The sequence below is a fragment of the Martes martes genome (genome assembly GCF_963455335.1).
Source record: "Martes martes genome assembly, contig: SUPER_16_unloc_1, whole genome shotgun sequence".
Lineage (NCBI taxonomy): Eukaryota > Metazoa > Chordata > Mammalia > Carnivora > Mustelidae > Martes > Martes martes.
Genome location: NW_027666705.1, coordinates 257,358 through 282,113, shown reverse-complemented (window position 1 = coordinate 282,113; position 24,756 = coordinate 257,358). Strand labels below are relative to the sequence as shown.

At 44.9% G+C, this 24,756-nt stretch overlaps 1 protein-coding gene and 1 pseudogene across 2 annotated transcripts in view; both read left to right on the top strand.

Moving 5' to 3' along the window:
• Positions 1-24,756, top strand: part of COX10 (cytochrome c oxidase assembly factor heme A:farnesyltransferase COX10) — a 128,271-nt gene that overhangs the window by 35,553 nt on the left and 67,962 nt on the right. The window lies entirely within an intron of this gene.
• Positions 15,388-15,654, top strand: LOC308357788 (dolichyl-diphosphooligosaccharide--protein glycosyltransferase subunit TMEM258-like; annotated as a pseudogene). The gene is made up of 2 exons: positions 15,388-15,398; positions 15,446-15,654. The product of its transcript is annotated as a dolichyl-diphosphooligosaccharide--protein glycosyltransferase subunit TMEM258-like (transcript).

Here is a 24,756-nt window from a genome sequence, read left to right as displayed (position 1 = left end):
TGCGGACTGGACAAGTGGGGGTATTCTCGCTGCAGGCCAGGCCTCCAGGCCTACCTCTCCTTCACCATTTCCCTAGTCACAGGCATGATCCACTGCTGGGCGGAACTGTGGAGCTGCGTGAGCACACAGAAAAGGGAGCTTAAAGACTCTTCTCCTCCACTGTTCCTCTGTTTGTAAGTCATTCAAGAATGTTGGCGATTTCCTTTGGGTCTGATCTGTTTCATTTCTACAGTACCCCTGGCAAGTATTGCTTGCATGGTTATCCCTGGTGGCCAGGCAGCTGGTTCCCTAGGTGGGCAGCCCGACCATTGGCAGTGTCCTCCCCACATGGAGTCAGAGTCCGTGCCCTTAGAGCCCCAGCCTGTTGCTCATGGTTCCCGTCTGTGGGAAAGCTCTGTGCGTCTTCCTCCATGTGATGGCACTTTGAAGCTCTCACTCTCTAACCATGGTTAAACGGCACCTGTGACCTCACCCTGTAATTCTTCATCTGTATCTCTTCCCTGGAGAACTCTCAACGTTGAGCCCAATGATTGTGACTTATTTATGCCGTACACCCAGCACTTCGTCCCCACAAGCATATAGCAGGCCAGTAGGGTGAAATTCCCAAGGAAGGCATGTTGGGAATAAAGCAATAGGGATGGGGGAAGCAGGGAAAGTAGTGAGAAGTGTTCATCATAACCACGATCGCAGCTAACATTTACTTTGCACTTGCTATATGCTAAGTAACATTCTAAGCATTTTACATTAGCTCATCTCCTTAAGTCTAGGTTCATAGGATTCCCACCCCCTCCACCAACGGCTTTTTTGAAAGATCAAATAAACGATGAATGAATTCATACCCTAGACTTAGCTTTAAGAACCGCTTATGTGTTCTCAGGGACTTTATTTTGGAGAAAATTACAAGAAAGGCACAAAACATAAGTAGACTTTCAGATCTGCAAGGTAGGTTATAATTAGAAAGTAAAGCTGATAAGGGTATGTTATCTCTAGGATCTAGTGTCTCTGGGAATGTTGAAGAGTTTTTACGAAAGGAAATGAAAGAGATCAAGAGGTGTGAATGAAGCAAGGTCAGGAAGAGACGTGTCTCTTTGTTTGATACTGACAGTAGTTGAGAGACTTTTCATGGCTGAAATAAGGTAAAAAGGAAGGGCTTTGGATAAAAAGCTCTGAATTATAGGGTGGGTCGGGCCACAGAAAATTCACAGCCTTTTAAACTCTGAAAGGAGAAACAGATAAAGATTTTTCTGCTTTCCCAGTGAATGTGAGATTAATATCTAATGCATCTTTCTCCATTCTCCCTTTCTGGGACGTCTCTCTTGTTTTGACTGTGCTGTCTGCCTTGAGCGATAGGAATTGCCTTTCACCTTCCCCGTTGAACAAACGTGGTTATTGAACTCGGTGGCATGTTCTGGGAGACTAAGACCAATGTCAGCAAACACCGGTGATGCGATTCATAGAACATCCTATGTGAAGAAAAATCAGTATGAGAAATACACTTTTCCTCCGAATGTTGTGATTTGTTTGGCTTTGATGTTTTCACCGATGGACAACTCGCATTCATTCCGTGGTCTCTGAAGTCTGTGCCTTGTGGCTTACTCAGATGCTTCAAATTAGCTACTGCCCTAGATCAGATCTGTCTAGAGTCTTTGAGTAACACGTGGGAGTCTCCCACGAAATATGTTTTTCATATAAGGCAAATGATGAGCATTACTGAACAATGTCCAAAAGAAAGCGCATTTTAAATGCGGAGGCTCTTTTCCTGAATTTATATAACCCCAAATAGTTCCTAAATTGCATTTGATTCCCCTCCCCGGAATGATCTAAGTAGAGTGAGTCTGGCACTGGTGTCCAGATCCAAAATAACTCTAAGTGAAGTTTTGCCGGCAGACGCAGAAAGGACGATGATGTGAACATGTGTTTGTAGATAGTATTTTGTCATTTACACGCCACGTTAGCAGGCCGTTATTTAATTCATTTTATTTATTTTGCTTCTTACGGCATCTCCGTGAGGTGGCATTTATTCCGGCGTCACAGAGGAATAAAGTAAAGCTTCGTGATGCCTCTGATCACACGCCTGAAAATAGTCAAATTGGGAGCAGAGCCCGCAGTGTAGTGTAGTGTAGTGGTGGACTTCCAGGTTCACCGCGTTTTCCTCCCAGCTGAAATGTCCTGGTCCGGGCACCACTTCAGAATCGGGTTATTCCCCTTCCTTCTACCGGGCTGACTGCCGACATCCTTGCTACCAAGTGCTAAAGGGGAACGTGTCATAGTGGCCTGGTAGTACAGCCATCCGTCATCTGAGTGGAGGAGTTAGAGCACTTGGCCTTCGGAAAGCTACGTGCTCAATTAACGTTGTTCTCAATACTATTAATGTGAACGCGTGGTCTGTGTCTAGCCTGTATCCTCCATGCTTTCAGAATCCGATTATCCGTCAGCTGTCTGCAGTGAGGGCCTCAAGGCAGAGAATGGGAGGGGAAGATGTGATTCCCCAGTGGACTGAGAGACTTGGGTTCTACTGCAAACTGTACTATGTGTGTGTGCACATGAATATACACACACAGTTCTTTCGAGTGTGTATTTACCTGTATTTGAATTCTTCGCATTTGAAAGTGCGGCTCCATTTTGCAGGTGCTGTGGAATGGTGTAGTCAGTTCTGGTAAATCGAAGAAGTGCTGGTAGAAATGGTTCACGAATCAGTGATGTTTAACTGAGACTTAATGGAAATAATACCAATTGGGATTTTCGGAGTTATGATTCTTGGCTTGTGTCTCTGGGTAGCGTGTCGTGATTAGACCTGGTTTGGGGGACTCGGAGACTTGCCCCCTTCCTGGATGTCTCCATGTTGTTCCAACACGAAATCAAGCTGAGTTTCTTCCCATGTGACCTCTCTCTTTTTTCTGTTTTCTTTCTTCCTTCCTTTCTTTCTCTCTCTCTTTCTTTCTAAGTATTTAATTGTCAGAGAGAGAGCGTGAGCATGAGTGGCAGGCAGAGGCAGAGAGAGAGGGAGAAGCAGACTCCACCGAGCAGGGAGCCCAACGAGGGACTTGATCTCAGAACCCTGGGATCAGGACCCGAGGAGTAGGCAGACACCCGACCGACTGATTCACCAAGGCGTCCCTCTTTCTTTCTTGCTTGCTTTCGTCTGTCTGTCTGTCTGTCTTCAGTACAGTTTTGCCTTTCCCAATAGTCTGTTCATCTGAATCCCAGTAGCCTGTCTGTTTCCTGCTTCGAACTGCAGACGGCCCCTCCCCCATTCTCTAGGTTAGGGGGACTCCTGGCCGACTAAGGGCTGCTGACATGGATTCAAAGCCGACTGTGTGGCCTGTGCCCTGTGCTCACGTTACCTTATCTCATACGCACTCCCCTTGCCTTCCTGACAAACTGCTTTTAAGGTTTAATACCTGATAAATTTTGATGCCTTGATAATCATACTGTCGAGTTAGAGACCTTTGATGGTTCTCAATTCCCTGCTGAGCTCCCGGACACTTGAAAGGAGCAGGAATAGGATTCGGGGTTTCTGGGATGGACAGTGAAGCAGATTCTTCTCCCCCGTGCTCTTTAACCCAGACCAGCTTTGGGGAATTCTTTGTGTTGCTATTTCCGGCCCCAAACTGCTTCAGGTGAGCAATTAGACCTTGAAAAGTTGTGTGTACGTGGTTAAGTAAGTCCTAAAAATTCACATTTTCATGACCACCCAGTTCTGTCTTACTGATTTTCTAAGAAGTTTTAGAAAATATTGCTTGGCAAGAAGGGGAAATTACTTACCTGTGTGATTAATCTTAAGGAAAATTTCGCTGTGTCATTTCCTTCAGATCCTATGCCAGATTTCTCCCGGAAGCAATGATCACAGAGGGAACAAAGAAATTCTAAAGGATCTGAATGATGGAATGTGGAGATAGGATGAAACAAAAGGGAAAATTTGGTAGTTAATAAGATTTATGTATACTTGTAATCTAGAGTGTCCTTACCCCTTAAAATTTACAATGCAACCTTAAAATACTAAGATAACGTACAGGTTTAGCTTTTACTCCAACTGAGGTTCCTTTTGGACTAGAAGACATTTACCTGCTAGCTTATAAGAAAGAAAACTAACACTGAAATAAACATCTAGTAACCTATCTGAGTAACACCATTCTGGTATTGCTTTTGGCGCACGTACGGTCGATGGTCTAGAACGTGCTGTTGTCCACACCGCTGTCGCGAGGCAGGCCAAGTGACGAGGGTTAACCAGTGCTGTGTGTCATTTCTGCGGCCGGCTTGCCAAAGCTCCGTGCGTAAGGGTCTGTCCCCTGAAGTTACCATGGTCCTCTCCTAACTGAAGCTAATTGGGATTAAACCATAAAGATACCTAAAGGCCAGATTCTTAGTCCTTATAAAAATACTCAGAGAGGGGCGCCTGGGTGGCTCAGTGGGTTAAAGCCGCTGCCTTCGGCCCAGGTCATGATCCCAGCGTCCTGGGATCGAGCCCCCCATCGGGCTCTCTGCTCAGCAGGGAGCCTGCTTCTTCCCTTCTCTCTCTGCCTGCCTCTGGGCCTACTTTTGATCTGTCTGTCAAATAAATAAATAAAGTCTTAAAAAAAAAAATACTCGGGGATTTGAAAATCGGGGTATTAGTAAAGGACAGAATGTGCTGAGCCTGGATTCCAACCATGATTTTCATTTACTCTTGAGTGAAGCACCAAGTGAGTGGCAAAAGAGGTTATTTAAAGAAGTGCGCAGTTAACCTTGGACACTTAGGCAGTCCCCTGATTCAAGGTCCGACGTGTTTTCTTGCAAGAAGGGCAGAGGTCGATAAGTCTTTCAGCAGGTAGATATTCAGCCGTCGCAAATATCTCTGGAATAAGTAAAGTGAGGTTATACTAAAAAAAAAAAAAAAAAAAAAGTCCCTTTTCATAAGTACTCGTTGAACATTCAGGCTTGAAGACGTGGCCTTAGAAACTCAGGAAAATGTGACTGGACGAGTTCTCACTTGTACAGAATTTTGTTTATTCTGTGTAGCTCAGGTTGAAATCACTGAGGCAGGGGAAGCTGTTGAAATCCCCCTGACGTTTACCTGCCTGTTGGAAAGAAAGTTCGATATGCCTGGGACCAGAAAACAAGACGTCATTAAAGTGGCAGAAAGTGCTGATGCTATGTGGTGGTCTTTTCCTGAAAGTCATTTGCGGAAAGACCCTCACTCATTTATTGATGACTTTTGCTAGTGATGGAAAGATCTGTCCTTGCCCTGAAGCAGCTCCCAGCTAGTAGAGCAAGACGGACATACAGGTAAGTACAATAAAACAATTAAATATGTTGGTACTGCAGTAGAAACAAGGCAGTTCGACGTCCAGAGGAGGGCATAGAGGATGCTCATTTCTACCTGTGGAGGTCAGGAAGGCTTCACAGAGAAGGCACCGGAGTCTCAGAAGGAAGGTTAGGTGGGTGTTTGTCAGGTAGGTGTGTGTGAGAGGAGAACTTTCCAGGCAGAGAGAACATCATGAGGAAAGACCCAGCGGATGCGAAATTGTGTGAATAGGAGACCATTTGGGCACCTGCATACATTACAGTGTAGCAGAAACATAAAGCCCACGGTGCTGGTGATACTACCAGAGATTTGGCTAAAGAAGTTAGGGGGCGGGTCATAAAGGGCCTCGCGTGCCTTGCTACGCATCCAGACTTACCCTTACTGGGCGGCCATTGGTAGGCGTTAATAAGGACATAACACAACCCGTGGCTTTCTGTTACTCTAAGTATAGAGAAGACTGTCCTAATGTTGACCACACACTCTGCGTGGCCTGTTTCTTCCCCAGCCTCTCCTCCTTCCACTGCCCACAGGTTAGATCACAGGGTCTGCCCAGATCTCTGCTAAATGTCATCCAAACAACAAGCATTTCCTGAGCACCTGGTTTGTGCAGGTACTGTGCTGGGCACACAGATATGTCGCTTCCCTTGTGTTTTTTTTACATAGAACAGCAAGAGTTGGGCAATAGGGGCACCTGGGTGGCTCAGTCGGTTAAGCGTCTGCCTTCCGCTCAGGTCATGATCCTGGGGTCCAGGGATCAAGCCCCACATCGGGCTCCTTGCTCAGCCAGGAGTCTGCTGATCCCTCCCCCTCTGCCTGCTGCTCCCCTCTCTCACTCTCTCTCTGTTGAATGAATAAATAAAATCTTTTTTTAAAAAAAAAGAGTTGCACAATAAATATATTAAGAAGAACGTATCAGGCAGGGACAGGACTATGTGGAAAGTAAAAACAGTGCAACCGTATCACGGTCCTGACAGGCTTCCTGACTCCCTGACCACGCAGCTTCCCTTTGTCGTGCTTTGCACAGTTCCAGGTGGACATCCGGGTGATCCGTTGTAAGCTCAGCGAGCGCAGGGAGCTGCTCGGACGGAGTCCAATAAGGACTGGCGGTCAAGGACAACCTCAGGGCAGGGTCTGTATCTGCCCCTTATTCGCCCTGTGACTTTGGACAGTTGACTTAATCTGGCCTGACAGATGAGGTTGGTGACAAAATGAAATGGTAACATTGAGTTCTTAGAGAAGAGTCTGGTCCTTAATAAGCACGCAGTTAATGTTAATTATTATTCCTATCTATTAATAAATATTTATTGAATGAAGAATGACGGTGAGGGAATTAGCTCTGTCTCCAAGTCAGTTTAGGCGTTGTGTAAACCAAGCCAGAGGAGAGGCCGCTTCAGATAACAAAGTGGGTAAGACCCTGAGAGGCAGAGGGGCACCATCAGGAGAGACGCAGAATTGAAAGGGGCCACTCGTTGATCGGGTGTCCGTCCCAGTGAGGAGAGGACAGGTAGAGGCGATGTCGGACATGGGTGGATTGCCTCCCGTGAGGTAGGGAATCTGGGAGGAGGAGTGAGTCTTGGCAAGGAAATAATCATTCAGCGTGGATTTGAGGGCCGGGCTCCGGGTTTGCTGTGCTCTCTCCCAGGGTATCCAGGCGGAGATGAGTCGAGCCCTTCGTGGATCCCAGCAGATTTTGCGGGGGATGGAGACAACAAGCGTGCGGAGGGCTGCCCCAGAAAGCTGCTGGTTGGCAGACAGAGGAGCTTGAACAAGTGGGGGGCAGGCGAAGCGGTGCCCCCCTGGGGCCGCAGTGGTGTTTTCTGTGATGGGAAAATAGAGATAATGAAGTGGAATGAAGGTCGTGGCACAGGAGTGCAGATGGGTGGGCTTAGAATAAAACCCGCGTCCTTACCTGTGGGTGCTTCGGCCTCGGCCTCTGCTTGTTTCCCTCTGGCGCTCTGCTCTCCCCGCGCCAGCGGGACCTGCTTCCTCGCCAGCCCCCAGCCCCTCGAGAACTCTCCCACCGCACCATCTTGGCAGTCCCTGTGCCCTCTGCCTGCTCCTTCCCCTCTCTTCTCCCGTCCCTCTCTTCCGGCATATTCTTTCCGGTTGTTGTCTATTTCCTAGAATGTCACCACCTCGAGAGCAGAGACCTGGGTTTATCCGTTGTTGGTCCCCTAGAATGTTGTGCCTAGAAAATGGTCTGAAATACAGTAGGAGCCCAGCGTATGAAGGAACGAATCCGTGAGTCATGACTGTTGCCCGTTGTTTGGTGGGAGAAATAGGCATCAGTCAAAAAAATCACACAGATGCGTGTCCAGTTATAACTGTGGTGAGTGGTGTGCACTGCGGCACCCAGAGGGGACACCTGACCTCTCCAGACGGGGGGAAGAGTCAGGTTTGATGCTGGCTGGAAGACCAGCCTGGAGACCCGTGCTCGGCCCTCACTGCTCACTTTGTTCTTCCTGTCAACGGTTTCCTGCGTGGGGAGGGAGTTCCCTGGGCCCGGATCTAGGGATCTAGCCGGGCCTCTCCCCTCCTACCCCACTTAGGCTACTGAGTTTCTAGGACTGTAATTGCATTTGCAGGAAGCATCTTGCTGGAAAGTGATTATAGGGAAGCCTTAGAAACGAGTTTTGTTTTTTTTTTTTTTCCTAAAGCCATTCCCTGGTCACAAGGAACTCCTTTTAGTCGCCCACAGTGACTTTTTCCATTTTCAGAGACACATGCTCTCGGCTCCCTTCCTCACCTGTTTTAGGGCTGCGTGGTGGTCTTGAATTGGAGCGCGGGCACAGCAAGGGACCTGCCATGTGATTGGTCCAGATCAGTGCAGGCCCCATGTTGCTGGAACCTTCACTTCCCCAGTACAAGCTGGACACTTGGATTTTCACGTGATATTTCCTGAGTTTTAAGTGTTAAATGTTGGCTCAACAATGACAAAATTTGCCCGGAGGACACCCCCCCATACCTCCCCCAAACACACACACTCCAGTCATTGAAATAGGATATATAATTTATATAATATTGTCTACCCAAATTTTTTAGAAAAGAAGATCTACCTTCCAAGAACAGAATTTTTTTTAAAAGATTTTATTTATTTATTTGATAGAGATCCCAAGTAGGCAGAGAGGCAGGCAGAGAGAGAGGAGGAAGCAGGCTCCCTGCTGAGCAGAGATCCCGATGCGGGGCTCGATCCCAGGACCCTGGGATCATGACCTGAGCCGAAAGCAGAGGCTTTAACCCACTGAGCCACCCAGGCGCCCCGAGAACAGAATTTTTAATGATTAAATAATGAAACGTGGTTTTCTCTCCTTATTTTCACCACGCCTAGAAAAGCGAGGCACAGAATATCTCAGTAGCTTCCTTAGAATGAAGCCGTGGATGCTGAATTGTACTTTGTGGATTAAGCTGCTGGCGTTCTTGGCCATGTGTGGCTTCTCGAGCTGTACCATGAAGGAGCTCATTATTTTTAAATTAAAAAGGGGGGGGGTGGGTGGTACAGCTTTAGCATCCAAAAGGTAAAGGCGAGGAAGGTCAAGTAAAAATTGCTTCAAGAAACACCTGGAAATCTCAAATTGTGTTTACAATGATTTCTCCACCGATGGCGGGCGTTATGTTTCCGAAAGTGCCATTAATTGTAATAGAGTAACACACGGCTCTTTGTGAAACTTAAGTCCATTGCGTATCAGTACCTTCAAAGACAATAAAAATCCCAGCCTGCATTTATCTATTCCCCTGTGAGGAGTTACCACAATGTATATTGTATCATTCCATGTGAAATTCTTTGGCTCAATCGTCTCTCATTTATTTGCAGTTGTCTGAGGTCAGCTTTCCATCGCGCAGTTGTCAAACAGCTGTCAAATTAAGAGACCAGATCCTAAAGTTCATTTACATTTCGTGCCATTCCATATCCGTACATTTCTCGGCTGAAGTATTTGAATAGTCGTCCACGTTTCTTAATCATCCTGCCCCTCATTGCCCTATTTCTTTCCCCGCAAATGCCTCTACGCACATGAAGTGCGATAACCCTAAGTATTTCTACTATTTTCCAAGCATTGTTTTTAAAAATCCACGTGAACTTTAACAACAACAGAGTCAACTTGAATTAGACAGCCAATTAATTTCACTGCTCTTTTTTGCAAGAAGAGAAAATCCAATCAATTTAAACATGTCACCCTTATTTTCGTTGTCATGTTGCTTTCACCCTTACTTTTATCATTCCCGTCAAGCTGGAATCTAAATCATAATTGACCGCAGAATTCTTAATTTGCTTTCTAAGTGTCGGCATAGGGTAGTGTAATGGTAACGAATTCAGCATTCATTTTTAATAATTCATTGATCAAGGAAATACTCCCGGATATGCCACTGATGTTTTAACAGAAAGTGTCCCAAGCTGCCAGCAGGTGACATTGACGCCGTGCTGCTCTAGAAACGGGGAGCGAAAAGACAAACTGAGGCATCTTAAAATCTTGAAGAGCGCATTTGAGCAACAGTAGATTTGAAACTGGCAGCACCAAATCCAAAGTGATTAGGAACATCCCACCGACAAGGAAGCAAAGCAGGGAAGTTATTTGGAAAACTATCTGATGGGCCTTAGTTTAAGCGGTTGCCTCGTTTGGGAAGGTTGGCTGTTTGTGATTGTTGTCCTTGGGTTTTGCCGTCTCTCTCTCTTTTTTTTAAGGTTTTATTTATTTGTCAGAGAGAGAAAGAGCACAAGCAGGAGGAGCAGCAGGCGGAGGGAGAAGCAGACAACCCGCTGAACAAGGAGCCCGATGTGGGACTCAATCCCAGGACCCTGGGATCATGACCTGAACTGAAGGCAGACCCTTAACCGAGTGAGCCACCCAGGTATTCCCTTGGGTTTGCTCTTTAACCTTGACGTCTTAGGCTCAGGTTTTGCTTCGCCTCATCCCAGCTGCTGTTAGAACCACCCGGGTGGTACAGCCACCTCGTTTCAGTTGGCTTCATGCTCCGAGGTGTTTGAGGGATACTGTGGAGTTGAGTCATTTGGTGGAAGAACTAGTCATGTGGAGTTGTTAGTTGTTAGGTAGAAAACACTAAGAAGGAAACTCTTAAGTTTGGTTATTAGATCAGTCAAGTGGTACAGCCTACAAACATTCCCACCTGAGTTATACTTAACCTTCTGCACTAAGGTCACTAAACCAATATTTATTTAGCTCTTGTTTTCCGTAAATGTGTGTGTTACACCGGGTTTAAATCCTTCTCGGGATTTTGACACATTCTCCTCTGATCTCAGAGCTCCTCCTCTGTTTCTCCAATGCAGCATTGCTTCTATAGCACCTTATGATTAAGGGATCTTCAGGGTCCAGGCCTCTGAGCCCCTCTTTGGCTAAAAGGGCGCATTTTATTTACTTAACTCCCTGGCACTCGGTGAATGGCTGTTGAATAAATGAATGAGAAAATGAGCCAGCAAATGAGATCCTACGTTCCCGGGTTAAAGGAGCCTAAATAAACATTGTTCCTTTGTTATCTTCTAGCTTCATGGAAGCTATTATTTAAAAGTGAAATTACATTTTACACAAGGTAAAGAGGAAGATAATCTCATTATGTGTACAAATTTTCCAGGAAATGTATTAGTCATTTTTGGAAGGTTTAGCAGTGAGATTGTAATAAAACAAGTGAAATTAAAATTGGATAATGCTGAGCAAGCAGATAAAATCAAGCTAAAGTGAATGACAGCATGAAAGTTATCTGCGACAGCAAAGTAGGTTGTTTCACCCAATTCTAAATGAAATTGTTTATTAATTTCATCTTCTTTGTCATCTGGAGGTTTTAAAAATCATTCTTCATTAATTGGTCTTCCAGTGTGATTTGGAGATACCGTTACGAGTTATGTGTTCTCTGTTATTACAACAAATAGTGAAAACACACGCCAGTGATAGATTTCCTCATCAGACACTTCATTACCAGACAGAGAGCTTAGGTGGGAGATACAGAAACCCAGACTCCTCATATATCCTACTACCTACCCGACAGCTGCACTCGGATTTCCACAAGATAACGGAAATGTAACTTGTGAACGCAAACTCTGATCTTTTACCTCGAACCCTAACCCTAACTGCCCGTCTCAGCTGCTCTTAACCAGTCCTATATGATGGTTGCTCAGGTCAGAGACTCTGGAGTCTTTCATGATCCCCAGTGTTCTCTCAGACCCCACATTCAGTCCTCCAGGAAATTGTGGTGATGGTGTGCGCGTGCTTGCATACACACACACACACACACACACACACACACACACACACACAGTTAGCTGCAGGGGTTGTGGGAAGTGGCTGGAGGATGTTTGGACTCTACCCAATTCTCACAATCTTCAAATTACCAGGACTAGGACTATTGCCTGGGTATGTTTTTTTGTTTTTGTTTTTAAGATTTTATTTATTTATTTATTAGAGAGAAAGCATGAGCAGGGGGACGGGGAGGGGCAGAGGGGGAAACAGGCTCCTCACTGAGCAGAGAACCTGATGCTGTGCTTGATCCTAGGTCTCTGAGCTGAAGGCAGATGCTTAACCAGCAGAGCCAGGCAGGCATCCCCTTAGCCTGGGTTATTGTAATTACTGCCTAACCGGTGTGGCTCCTTCTACCTCTCCAGTCAGTTCTCAGCACAACATTCAGGGTGATGTTCTAAAACCTGGGTGGGATCACATCCCTCCTCTGCTGAAACCCTCCAGGCCCGTGGGAACACTGTGCCACCCAGCCCCAAATTCTGGTCCTTCACACTAGCAACTCGTTTTTTTTTTTTTTTTTTTTAAAGTCTTGAGAAGAAGAAAATGGTCCTATGTTCACAAGGCATGAATTACAAGCATTTATTAGTCATTTGTATTTTCTTATTTAATTGCCATGATCGTTACGCTGTCTTTGGTCCGTTTTAGCATGACGGTATTTTCTTTTTCAATGATACCTAAGAGCTTTTGGTGTATTTAGTCACTTGTTGCAAATATTTTCCTGAGCCTCTTCTTGACATTGCTCTTTAGTTGTGTTTATGTTGTTTTGGGACACAGCCAATCCTTGAACAACATGGGCCCCCTTACACGTAGTTTTTTTTCTATGAATACAATACAGTACCGGAAATGTATATTCTCCGCCTCCTGATTTTCTTAGTTACATTTGCTTCCTCTAGTTTCCTTTGTTGTAAGAACACAGTTCATAATGCATACCACATACAGAATGTGTGTTCATTGACTGTTGATGTCACGGAGAAGCTGGCTTCTGGTCATCAGTAGGCTGTCCATGGTTAAGCTTCTGCGGAGTCAAGTTGAAGGTGGATTTTTGGCAACACCCCTACCCCCTGTGTTGTCCAAGCCTGTATATTCAAGCCTTACATTTTAAAATATTCGAATCTGTCATTTTATAATGGCTTCTTCCTTAAGAAGAATAATTAGAAAGACCTTGGATCTTAACATGCGGATTCTTTTTCAAAAATAGGTTGTGGGTTGGCGACTTGACTTGCTTTGGTTTTAAATTGTCAGCGTCTTATCCTAGGATTATTTCGAAATGCCACTCTCGTAAGAGCTACATTCCTGTATGCTCTGGTCTGATGTTTGTTCCCAGAACCGCACCCTGTGAAGTAGCGTATCTCTGCTCTACACTAGAATGTCCAAGAGAGGGAGGCTTCCTGCAGTGCGTTTCTGTTTTCAAGACTTCTGTGGTGCTTCTCGTCACTTTATTATTCCAGATGAATCCTTGTTTTGAAGTTCTTAAAAAGAAAAATTGGGATTTTAATTAGAACTACGTTGTATCAGAAAATTTACTTGAGGAAAGTAGACACCTTTGCCCTATTTGGTGGTGTTATCCAAAAGCATTTCTTGGGTTTTAAGATTTGCTAACACTCAAGGACAGGGAGATCCTAAAAGAACACTGGACAGCATTAGAGCCACTAATCAGTCTGGAGATGAATTCCAGTTTCAGAAACGTTAAAATATAAGGGAGAAAAGCACGTATAAGAATCAAATATGCTAATTTTGTCTCATACTCAGCACTCACACTATTTGGCTCACACTCTATATTTTAGTAAAATGCAATTGCTAAAATTTAGAACTTGTATCTTTTTTTTTTCTTTTTGAGTGTGCATTGCAAAGTTTTCTTAGCTCTTAAACTTTTAGTTTATTTAAAATAGTTTCACTTTTCAACCATTGTATATCTCCCTGCGTTCAGGCAGCTTTTCTTCTCCTGTGCAAGTATGTCGTCACATGTTCCTTCGGTTCTTTTTTTATGGTATTGAAAATAAAAAAGCAAGTACTTTCCAAAATTTACTTTTTGTGTGTTCCTGTTAGGATTTTTTTTTTTTTTCAAACTTACATTCTGCTGCTTCCCACTTTCTCCGTTGAGACATGTGTCAGTCCCACTGTTCCTCCCCCCTTTATTCAGCCTTGACCTCACAGAGGCACATTCAGGCGTGGCCTTGGCACCCCTGCAGACGGCCTTGGCACCTCTGCATTATTTACTGGAGGCTCCAACCCCCCTCTCCGCTCCCGTGGTTTGCCCCAGTGCATACGTTTCTCCCACCTACCTTGATGGTAGAGACTGTTCACCTGCTCTGAAGAGTTTTATCTACAGTCCCACTTCCTGTATTTTGCAGAAGTCTGTAACGTTCACATCAGTGAGGCAACTGCCTGATGTATTCAACTCCTGTTCCGCTATTTTGTCTTCAGCTGAGCGCCTGTGGTATACCAGTCACTAGGCAGGGGCGTTCGCAGCAGCGTTCACAGCAGTGTTCACAGCGGTAAGCGAGAAACAGATGCGCTCCTTCTTCTCAGTGGACCTAATGCCCCGTGGGGAGTAAGGAGGCAGGCAAAAATGAAATAATCCCAAGTTTTGTTTGAAAATTACAAGATGCTTTAGTGGGTGCTGCAAAGGAGAGATACTGCTGGTATTATTTGAGTCGGTAAAAGTGGCGGGCCTGATGCTGGAGCTGAGATCCTGCAGATGCGTCGAGTTTTACCAGGCAAATAGGGAGGAAGAAGGTTCTGGGGAGAGTGAATAACGTGCGCAGGCCCCATGGCAGAGGGAGCGTGGTTTAGAAGACTGAGAGCACCGTGAATGCACAGAAACAGGGTTGGGGTCATGGAGGGATGAGGCTGTGTAAGAGGACACAGATCAGACCGTGTCGTGTATGGTCTGAGGGGCTATGTTAAGATTTTTATTTTTATTTTTTTTGGAAAAATAATTCCAAAAAAATTTTTTTTGGAAGCCGTTGTCTTGCATTAGCAGAGAGAGATTACATGATATGATTTGTTGGTTGAACCAGAATGGACACAGAGGGAACAGCCAGGAGGCTTTGCCACACTCTAGGCAAGAGATGGTGATGGCTGACACCGGGGTGACACCGGAGGGGGCAAATTTGAGAGCTGTTTAAGAGAAAACGAACAGTGCTAGTAACAGATCAACAGTGGAGGAAAAAAGGGAGAAACGTTGTTGAGGATGACTCCTGGGGTGTAGCTTGGAAAATCAAGCGGATGGTGATACCACCGTTCACTACTGAAACAGGACCTGGGTTTGCTGGAAGGACCGGGAGTTCGGTCTGGAAATGTTGAGTTTGAGGTGCCTTCAGTGTAGCCAAGAAGAAATGTCAAGTAGACAGGTACATGGGGTCTGGAAGTCAGAACAGAAAAATGTGTTGCAGACAGAAGTTTGAGAGTCATCTGCATAGAGGTGGTGATTGCGGCTGTGGACACAAATGAGGTTAGTTGTCCCTGTACTGGCCCTGAGGAGCCACACTCTTTAGTGGCACGTGGAAGATGGTGACCTTGCAGAGGACACTGAGAAGAAAGCCAGGAAGAAAACCCAGGTGCCACAGAGGCAGAGGGCATAAGTAAGAAGGGGGAGTGGCCAGTGGTGTAGAAGCCTGGAGACTAAGACATTGTCTTGGAGACGGTGATGAGGAGATCATTGGCGACCCCGAGGAAGAGCTGTTCTGGTGGTTCGTTGGATGCGGAGGCCACGGGCCCCCCGTGGGGCAGAATTCCAGAAGATGTCATTCACGTGGATCAAAGTGAATGGTACTTTAAGGAGTGGTGCAGGATAGTGACCAGAGAAAGCCTGGTTGGAAAGAGAAGTAGCGGATGATGAGGGGCTGGTGTGTTACCCCCATGGCGGAGCGGTAGATGACCCTGTCCTCCGCCAAACGGGGATCGAGGTCACGAGCAGGTACACCAGCCCAGTAAACCCAGCTGTCTTCCCCATTGACCATGGTGCTGTGGGCCACTGGCATGTTCTTTGCCACCTGGTTCTGCGTGTATGAGGTGGCCGCCACCGGTACACTCGGGACGTACCACACAACGAGCCCATTGGTGGCCTCACTCTTCGTGGGCTTTGGTGCCCTCTTCCAGCTGCTTTGTGTTGGCATCCGCGCGTGAGCTCCCGAGGGCTCCAACCAGGCAGCTTCCCCGAATCCCTGCTTTTGTAAATTAATTTGACTACTGCTGGAAGTGTTCTACCTGCTGCTCACGATACAGGCAGATGTGTGACCGTCAGAAAAAATAAAAAAAGATGATCCAGAGGCAGTGAGTGTGGGACACTTCACAGGGAAATGATACGTGAGAGTCACGCAATTTGGAATCACATCCCCAGGCGCGGCCAGGCTGGGTGTCTCCAGCTGACGGCTTCATATGTTTAAAGCTTAGATTGTCCGAGGTACAGAAGTTAGGATATGGAGAGTCAAGATCTCTGCAACACCCCGTCTTCCCATTCGGGCGTTGGTTGTGTTTCCTTTTCCACTGTCTGTCTTCCGTCCCATTAATTTCCTTTCTTGACAGGGTCATCTTTCTGTCTGTCTTTCTGGAATCTGCGCATGGTGTCAACACTCGGACAACAGAGTTGTCCGTAACTAATTTTCCTACTGGTGGATTTTGTTCTTTTGTTCTTTAATATTTCTAGTGCCGCTTTTAATTCTGTAATGATAGTTGTAAAATTACTTGTCCCTATCTTTCAGCTCTCTTTTCATATTGTCCTGCCTTAGCCAGCCGACTTCATCTCCCCTTGGATTTTGTGCTTTATGGTCTGGATTCTGTTATGAATAGGAAGTAAACACCCATTTTAAAAAATTATGTATTTATTCCCAGATATTTCTAAGAACAATGATGGGGAAAAATAATAAGTTGCAAAACTTAAGCCAGAAGCAAGGGTAACGGTTAGGGATTTGTATTTTAATACTCTGTCCCGTTGCTATGGTGGCCCCAGCTCAGCCACTTCTGCTTTAAGCAGCCCAGTAATCAACATGAAAGTGAAAATAATCATGAGTTCCAGCAGCTGCAGTGTCCTGATAGAAAGTCTATATAGCATCGTAGTTAAGAACACAGGTGTGAGCCGAGCTGTGTGACATGGGGCAAATTCGTTAACCTTTCTGTGTTTCGGTTTCTTCATCTGGAAAATGGAGACAGTTACAGTAGTATCCGCCTGTAGCATGTGGTGTCATTGGAGACAAGTAAATAGAACATTATTTCTACTCTTAAAACCCAGCGTGGGGCGCCTGGGTGGCTTGGTGGGTTGAGCCTCTGCCTTCTGCTTCGGTCGTGGTCTCAGGGTTCTGGGATCGAGTCCAGCATCAGGCTCTCTGCTTGGCGGGGAGCCTGCTTCCCCCTCTCTCTCTCTGCCTGCCTCTCTGCCTACTTGTGATCTCTGTCAAATAAATAAATAAAATCTTAAAAAAAAACAAAAACCCAGCGGGATGTGCTGTTGAGCATAGGAAGTAAATAAGGGAAATGAGGCGATCTACACTATGATAGAAGGAAGGTTCTCTGTGGCGTGGATGGTGGACAGAGTTAGGGCAGAGGAGAGGGGGCATTGATTTTGAAGATGAGTGGTTGGCTTCTGTCAGAGGAAGGAACCTGAGCCCAGACTGGGGCTCTGGAAAGCACATATGCAGATGCACGCGTGTAGGACGGAAGGACCTAGACTGTCAGGTTGCAGGAAGGAAGTAATTGGCCGTAAGACTGGAGCCATATTGTTGAATGTCACAGTTGCCTGGTAGGAGTTCAGATTTAATGCAGGAGGAAATAAAGAGCCATTGACACAGGAAAAGCCTGGACGCATGTTGAGCAGTGAGGGTCTGATGACCTCAGCTCGAGCAAGTGCGGGCGATGGGAACTCAGAAAAGATCACCCAGGCAAGGGAAGTCCCTGTCACCCAGTGAAGCCAAAAGCAGCTTTGCCATCCGTGGTCTTCCCAAATCGACACTAGCCTACTTTTTGTAGTTCATCATAGTTAGTTAAAAGTTTTTTTTAAGGAGTGAAAAATCAAGAAACATTTGATAACAATTATAAATAAGACTGCTGAGAGAAAGCATTTCTCCTGTACTTTGTGACGAGTGGTTTTTCATGAAATTGAAAAAACAAATTTTTTTTAGAAATGCAAAACTTCCGATTTAAATTTTTTGTGCTCACTTATTCCATTAATGAATTCTCTTAACTTTCGCTACCTAGAAATTTCACCAAAAATGTTAAAATTGGGGTGTGTTACAAATGAAACAAACTTGGCTAATGATCATTTCTTAGAAAGTCTTACTCTTACTTGAGGCTCTGGAACCTTCGGACCAGGAACATTTTTAGTTGCTGGTCAGATGACAATGGCCACCGTATCAGTGGAGAATAAACCCAATCTGGTTTATTTGGTGGTTTTTCTTCTTTTTGGGTGTTTTTTCTCTCTGTAGACTTTTTTTTTTTAGAGATTATTTATTTATTTCACAGACAGAGATCACAAGTAGGCAGAGAGGCAGGCAGAGAGAGAGAGGAGGAAGCAGGCTCCCTGCCGAGCAGAGAGCCTGATGCGGGGCTCGATCCCAGGACCCCGGAATCATGACCCGAGCTGAAGGCAGAGGCTTTAACCCACTGAGCCACCCAGGCGCCCCTCTGTAGACGTTTTTAATTGATGCTTATCCAACTTGCTGAAGGAAGGCTGGGGCGAAATGGTCAGCGGTCTGGCTCTTGGAAGAGGAAATTCGTTTGTGTCTGTGGACACCCTGTGAGACCTGATCTCACCTGAGTCGAAATCTCACCCGTATCAGAGTTGTAAGTAGGGAGCTGCTCCCTTTTCCAGTCCACACGTGACCCTCTTCTGCCAGGTGCGTGCCCAGTAATCCGCCTCCACCTTCTCTCTGATGGGCTGCTGGATTGGTTCTGTTGGGTCGGTTCCTGCTTCTGCTGGAACAGCATCAATGTCTGCCTTCAGCAAAGAGCCTCCGCAGCTCCACGCCTACACGCTGGCCCAGGGGTCCCCTGTCCCCCCGTCTCTTGTATCTTCTGGTTCCCATTCAGGTGGGTTGTGCTTTGAGATTGCCCTTTGGCTCTGCTCGCAGCAGGTAAGCCCTCCAGGTTTGTGCCGTGGGTGCCTCACTGCCCCCCCGCCTCTGGCTTGGCCACTCTGGAAACAGCCCCAATCCTATGATGATGATAACAGAGGGCATCACATGAGGTCACGGGGCATTTTACATACAGCATCTGATTTTATCTTCATCGGCGTTGTTTTCGCCACCTGACAGCGGAGCAGACGGATGCCCAGAGGAGCTAATGCCTCGCCCGAGGTTGTTTGGCCATATGGCAGAGCTAGAAGTCTTTCCGGTTTTGTCTGACTCTCGAGCTCTTCACAGCCTGACTCTGAGGTACCCCGTTGACGTCTAACCTCGTTTGACCAAACCTCCTTCACTCGCACTGCATCTGTTGTGATTCTCACTTTCCTGTCGCCATCAACAGATGTTTGAATCTCACCTGTTCTGTGATGTTTTCTGCTTGGTGCTCTGAGTCCTGTTGTGCCTCTCTCTCTCTGTTCTAGCTCCTTGCAGTAGTCCAAAATTTTTCTAGGTGCAGGGCGGACTGAAGTCTTGGTGGGTGGCAGTGACTGTGTTGAGGTCGAGGAAGAAAAACGCCCTTGACCGAGCAAAAGAGGTGCTGCCAGGTGGCAAATGGCGCTGTGATCTTGGAGAGCTGGCCTGGTCATTGCTGCAAAAAACACCGCACTCTTCTTTAGTACCCGAAAAGCCAAAGTACTGGACATTGGTACTGGACTGATCCATTGGCCAAAATACCATTGCTTCAGTAAACCACATTAAATTAATGTGTTTCACGATTATGCATCTGTCAGAAACCAGTTAAAGTTTGCCTGTGCCCGGACAATCCAAGGCAATGTTTCCAGTGCTTGCCTCTGGGGGAGTTGCCTCTATATCAAGTGCATGTAGAAGCCTTGAAAAAGGGCTTGAAAGGGGTGCCTGGGTGGCTCAGTGGGTTAAGCGTCTGCCTTTTGTCTCAGGTCATGATCTCGGGGTCCTCAGATCGAGCTCCGCACAGGGCTCCCTACTCAGTGGGGAGTCTGCCTCTCCCTCTGCCCCTCCTCCTGGGCTTGTGCTCCCTCTCTCTCTCTCTCTCTCTCTCTTTCTCTCTCTGTCTCTCTCTCTCCCACTCTCACATAAATAAATAAAATCTTGAAAAAAGAAAAAGAAAAAGAGCTTGAGAGCTGAAGCCACACCCATTCAGCCGTAGAACCAAAGGACCATCCACCTTAGAGGATGTGGAGAGAAACCAAGGAATGAGACTGGTACTATAATGCCTTACATTTCTAGAGCACTCTACAGTTTACAGAGCTAGTTCATGCGGCAGGTCTTTGAGGGGGGGTCACCCGGTGAGCCCAGCAGGAAACCGAAGCTCAGGGTTCAAATGCCTTGTCTTGCACCAAAACTCAAACTCAGGGTCCACTTCTTCTGTCACTAAACCTGGTTCTTCCTTCCTCTCACGCAGCAGACATGGTCTGGGGCAGTGATTCCCAGAATTTCTCTTGAAGCTGCAGATTCACAGGCTGCCATAAGGAATCTGGATCTCCAGGTCATAAATCTCTTCTCAGCAGCATTAACTCGATAATATTTTTGAGATTATAGGACTAGAACGGACTCACGTAGGCAATATTGTTGATGCGTGAGCTGTGAAAATTAAAACTTTCTTTAAGAATTCCAGATTTCCCCGCCATTGTGGATAAAGTAGCCTGGAGCAGGATGGAAACACATGAAACTAATTTGTCTGATTAAAAAGAAAAAAAATTACACAAATCATAAAATTAGGAAGGCAGTTTATAATGGAAGGCATTAAATAGAGAACGTAAATGTTATTTCTGTGGTCTATTTGGTATTACATTTTAATGTAAATAATGTTTCCCGAAGAAACTGTGAAATTGATTAATAAATCCCCTCTCCTCCCCTGTGAGGCAGCCGAAAGCCGGGGCGCTCTGTTCCCGGAGAAGGGTTCTCAGGCTCACAGGGGTGTGGAAGGGCTGCCAATATGAGAACAACAGGTGCGCGCAATTTATGTTCAAGAGTAGTTTAAGTATCTTTAATCAGTCCGTTTTAAGTCAAACCATATGATGTTCAGACAGAGACATGTTTGCCTTCAGTATCAAGTACTTTTCCCTTTCCTCCGCGATCCATATTAGTCGTCCCCAGCTGTGAAACTAAGCTTGCCTTTTGTTACTTAAAAGCAGATAAAATGTTTACAACAGTTACAGTTGATTGCATGGTGGTTAGTTTCACATTCCTCACTCCCGCGGTGTGACAGTGGGTCTCTAAGGAATTCATCAGGTACCTGCCTCTTGCTTTCTGCCCGGTCCAGCTATAAATAGGTTAGCTGTTGCATCAAATATCGCAAGATGACCACTCTGTTAGACGCACGCAGCCCTTCTCTGCTGCTGGCAGGAACCGGCTCATCTAAACCTCGTGAACCGTGAGCACGCGCTTTAGAGAGATTTGTACTTACAGTTCATTACCCTTTGTTGCCATCTCTCCCAGGATAAAGCAGTGGGGGAGACTTGCCGCGACGTAGAGCCCTGTCCCAAGTATAGTCCCCAAGAAGCTGCATTCGGGATTTTTCCTGACTTAATTCCGCTACGGAATTAAGTGGTAAAGTAAAATTTCCACAGGACACTTCAGAGTTGGTTGTGTTTCTTACTCTGCTCAGAGTATTAGAGCTTGGGTGTGCCGTCGCTGGTCCTGCTGTTCTTGGTTGGTGTGGATTTGTTCTCAGAGTTTGTATGCACATGTCATTTGTTAATGGGCCTCTTGATAATTAGGATGGTGTATTCATTTCATAACACCCGGTTGTTAGGTGATTGCTTGTGGGAATTACATAAAGAGGAAAAAAATGACCTGTCTTGTTCTTGCACTCGGTGGTCCAGTGGTGGGGCCCGGGGGGACGGTTCTCAGCTTCCTCGGCTTACCCCCTTGTGCTCTGGTTTCTGGATCTGTCGAAAGTGAAATCTTGGTTCCCACCCTAAGGAGGGATGGGGAAGGTTAGGTGTTTCCATGCTGCGCCAATCCGTGGCAAGTGCTGGCTATCATTGGTTCCGTGGCGAGTCTTCTAACTTTTATAAGTAAAGCTTGAAACAAATACCCTGCAATTTTAGAAATGTTCCTGTTTGTGTAAAATTATTTAAACCTCCTTCTTTTTCCTCTTGCATTATCTGTTTTCACTTCGGTTTGAGATAGAGAATGGCCCGTAAGAGAGGTGACAAATTGATTTATGAGATGCCGGTTGGTTGGTTTTTTTTTTTCTTTTCTTTTCTTTTCCCCCTTGAAATGTGAACCTCATCTTTAAATGTGTTTACACAGGTTGTCACCAGTGAACGCACGTTGGTAAAATAACTACAGGAACGTTTCTACCCTGTCACCTCCAGTTGGAACATTTCATGGAGGCGCTGAAAAATTAGAAGGTTCCAGTCCCACAGCTGATAGGAAAGGACAGCACGGCCTTCTTGCCCACCTTTGTCATCTTATTAATAAAAATGTTACCGAGTCCTGCAAGCGCCCAGAAAGGAAGTTGAGGTGCCATTTGTCACGTTTGCAGTGTGAAATTTGCCCTTCACTGAGTTAGCCCAGTGCAGGATCCAGGGGCTTCCCTGCCTCGAGAGGGAAAAACATTGGGGCTGTTGAAAAATACATTTTTCCTCGAGTCCCGAAAACCACATTGTAAAATTTAAAACACTTTCAGAGACCAGTATTCCGAGCCAGCAGATGAAATGCAGCTCTTTTGAGAGGCAAATAAATTTGAGAACGGATTACAAAGGGAGATGCCCGTGGGTTGAAAGGACTGAACCAGGACTCCTACAAGTATGAGTAGTGGAGGCCTGTGGCCATTCATCTTTATTGTATGTTCCCTGAGAAGACTTCCCAGCTAGTGTGCTGGGTAGTAGAAGGCATCCAGTTCACTTTCAGTCTTTAAAATACATGTCAGAACTTAAGTAGGGTAGACAGCAGCACTAATCATATTAAGCACAGTGTCTGAACTCACGGTGAATGCATAATTAATGTATTGTTTTAGAGGACCTAATATATTAGTCAAGGGCAAGAGCTTCACGCTGAGCCTCAGAGTCCGTTCTGTGGGCGAGGAGGAGAGCTCTCTGGTGGTGCTGCTTTGCACGACCGCGGCCAACCGTGCTCACTAAATCTGTTTTGTTACACCTCTAATACGCGCCAAAGCCATCAGACAACCCCCATTAAAGTGTTTGCCACAGAGAACTCTCTCTGGGATAGTAAATGCTAATTCAGTGTCAATTAGAAAAATGCTCCCAACAAAACACCACGATTAATAAGGGTCCTTGTGTTGATTCATTGCTGGGATTTTTTCCCCCCCGTTCCGTATAAGGATCCGTCTTTCATTACCTGCTATTTATTATTTTAAATATGTTTAGCTTGAAGGCACTTAACCATTTCATCTTTATTTTAAAATGTACCCAAATGTTTACTTCTCCATCAATATCCATTTAAACTAAAGCCGTTTGGGTCTCACTAATTTAAATTCCTTTAGTCAAGCCATTGAATAAAAGGTTCCGTATAAACTCCTGAATTAGTGCATTCAAACACACTTTCAAAAGTTTCTGATTTCTATAATCCTCTTCTCGGTTTTAAAGATGTAGAATGCACACTTTAAAAAGAAATTCAGCTTTAAGAAACCTCCCCTTGCCACTGCTAATTAACAGCCGAAAACTAACTTTTCTCTGCTACTTTCAGATTTTATATAGATGTGTTGAAATTTTAATAATGGGATTCATACTTTCCCATATATACAGTTTTTAAGCTGTCTGATTGAACTGTTTAATGGCAACAGTGGTCACTATTCTGTTTTTTTTATTATTTTGGTGAAAATCATTTTTGTTAAGCTCATTGATAGGAGGGTGTTCGGGGAGGAAGAGGAGGGGGTATCGGCCAGGTGGGGACATGTGATGGGGGAAAACTTGGTCATGTGCCTTTGGTAAATTGGTGTTTTATTTAATTCTCTCACACTCCTGCAGTAATAAAACCGTATATATATACATATGGTATATATGTGTGTGTATGTATATATATATTGCTGTGTAATGTTTTATTAGTGTTTAAAAATTACAAGGAAATATTTAAGTATTAATCAGTGTGAGCATTATTGAAATATGCTAAATCATATTGATTTGGTCTCTGCTCTGTTTTTAACTTTCGAGAAAAATAAGTTGTTAGTAACCATGATTCATATTTCCTTAAATAATAGAATCATAGATTTGGTGTAAAGGACCAAAAGTCCCAGGCTTCATATTTAAATCTTTGAAATATAATCTTGAAAGAAAATAGCTTAATTTGACCAAGACTGTGGTCAAACTTTGGAATTAGCTTTGACTCTTTTTAAGAGAGTTAGTTTTAACACAGATTATGGAGCAATGTGTAAATTTAAGCCATTTACTTTCTTCACCAAACCAGCTTCTCAACTGTAGAGGTGTGTTTTTTTTAAAAATATGATGTTTTGAATAGATTATTTTTTGAAGAGTATTTTTCCTGTAATCACTTTCCTGGTGCTCCCACTAAGTCAAGTCAGGGCATTGAGACATTCTGATGGGGTTGGCGACAGCTCGGCCATAATAGGCGTATCTCAGTACGAATTTATTATTCATGCCTTGGTTTTCTCAAATATTTACATAGTGCTGGCAAAGAAGAGCAGGGGAGATACACTCTGATGGAAAGTCTTGAAGTTTGTAAGTGAAAATAAGACAAAGTCAGTTTAAATTGTCCTTACCTATAGGAAGTTTTAAGATCACTTACAAAACTTGAAATGCTGTGAAGTATTCTACTCGTTCGATTCATGTAGGTCAAAAACTAAGAAAAAATATAAAGCTAGCGAGTTCCAGTAAATAAAAAATTTTATGTACGTGTGTGAATGCGCTGCTCGGAGAACTTGTGCGTTTTGCCTTATGCTAAAATTAAAATGTTAATATTGTTACTCTGTTGTTCTGTATTTTAAAATAATTTTTTTTTACACACTTAGATGTTCTTCTACTAATTACACGCTACTAAGAAGCTATTATTTTGCCCTCAAGTACCAAAACATTCTGGGAACATGACCACATCAAAGTTCATGCCACCTTCAGAAGTGTTTTTAATTTTTTCAAAAGTTGCATTTTTAATAGTAATTTGGATCTTTAACTCTGTCTGTATATGTGTGTGTGCGTGTGTGTGGTTTTTAAAT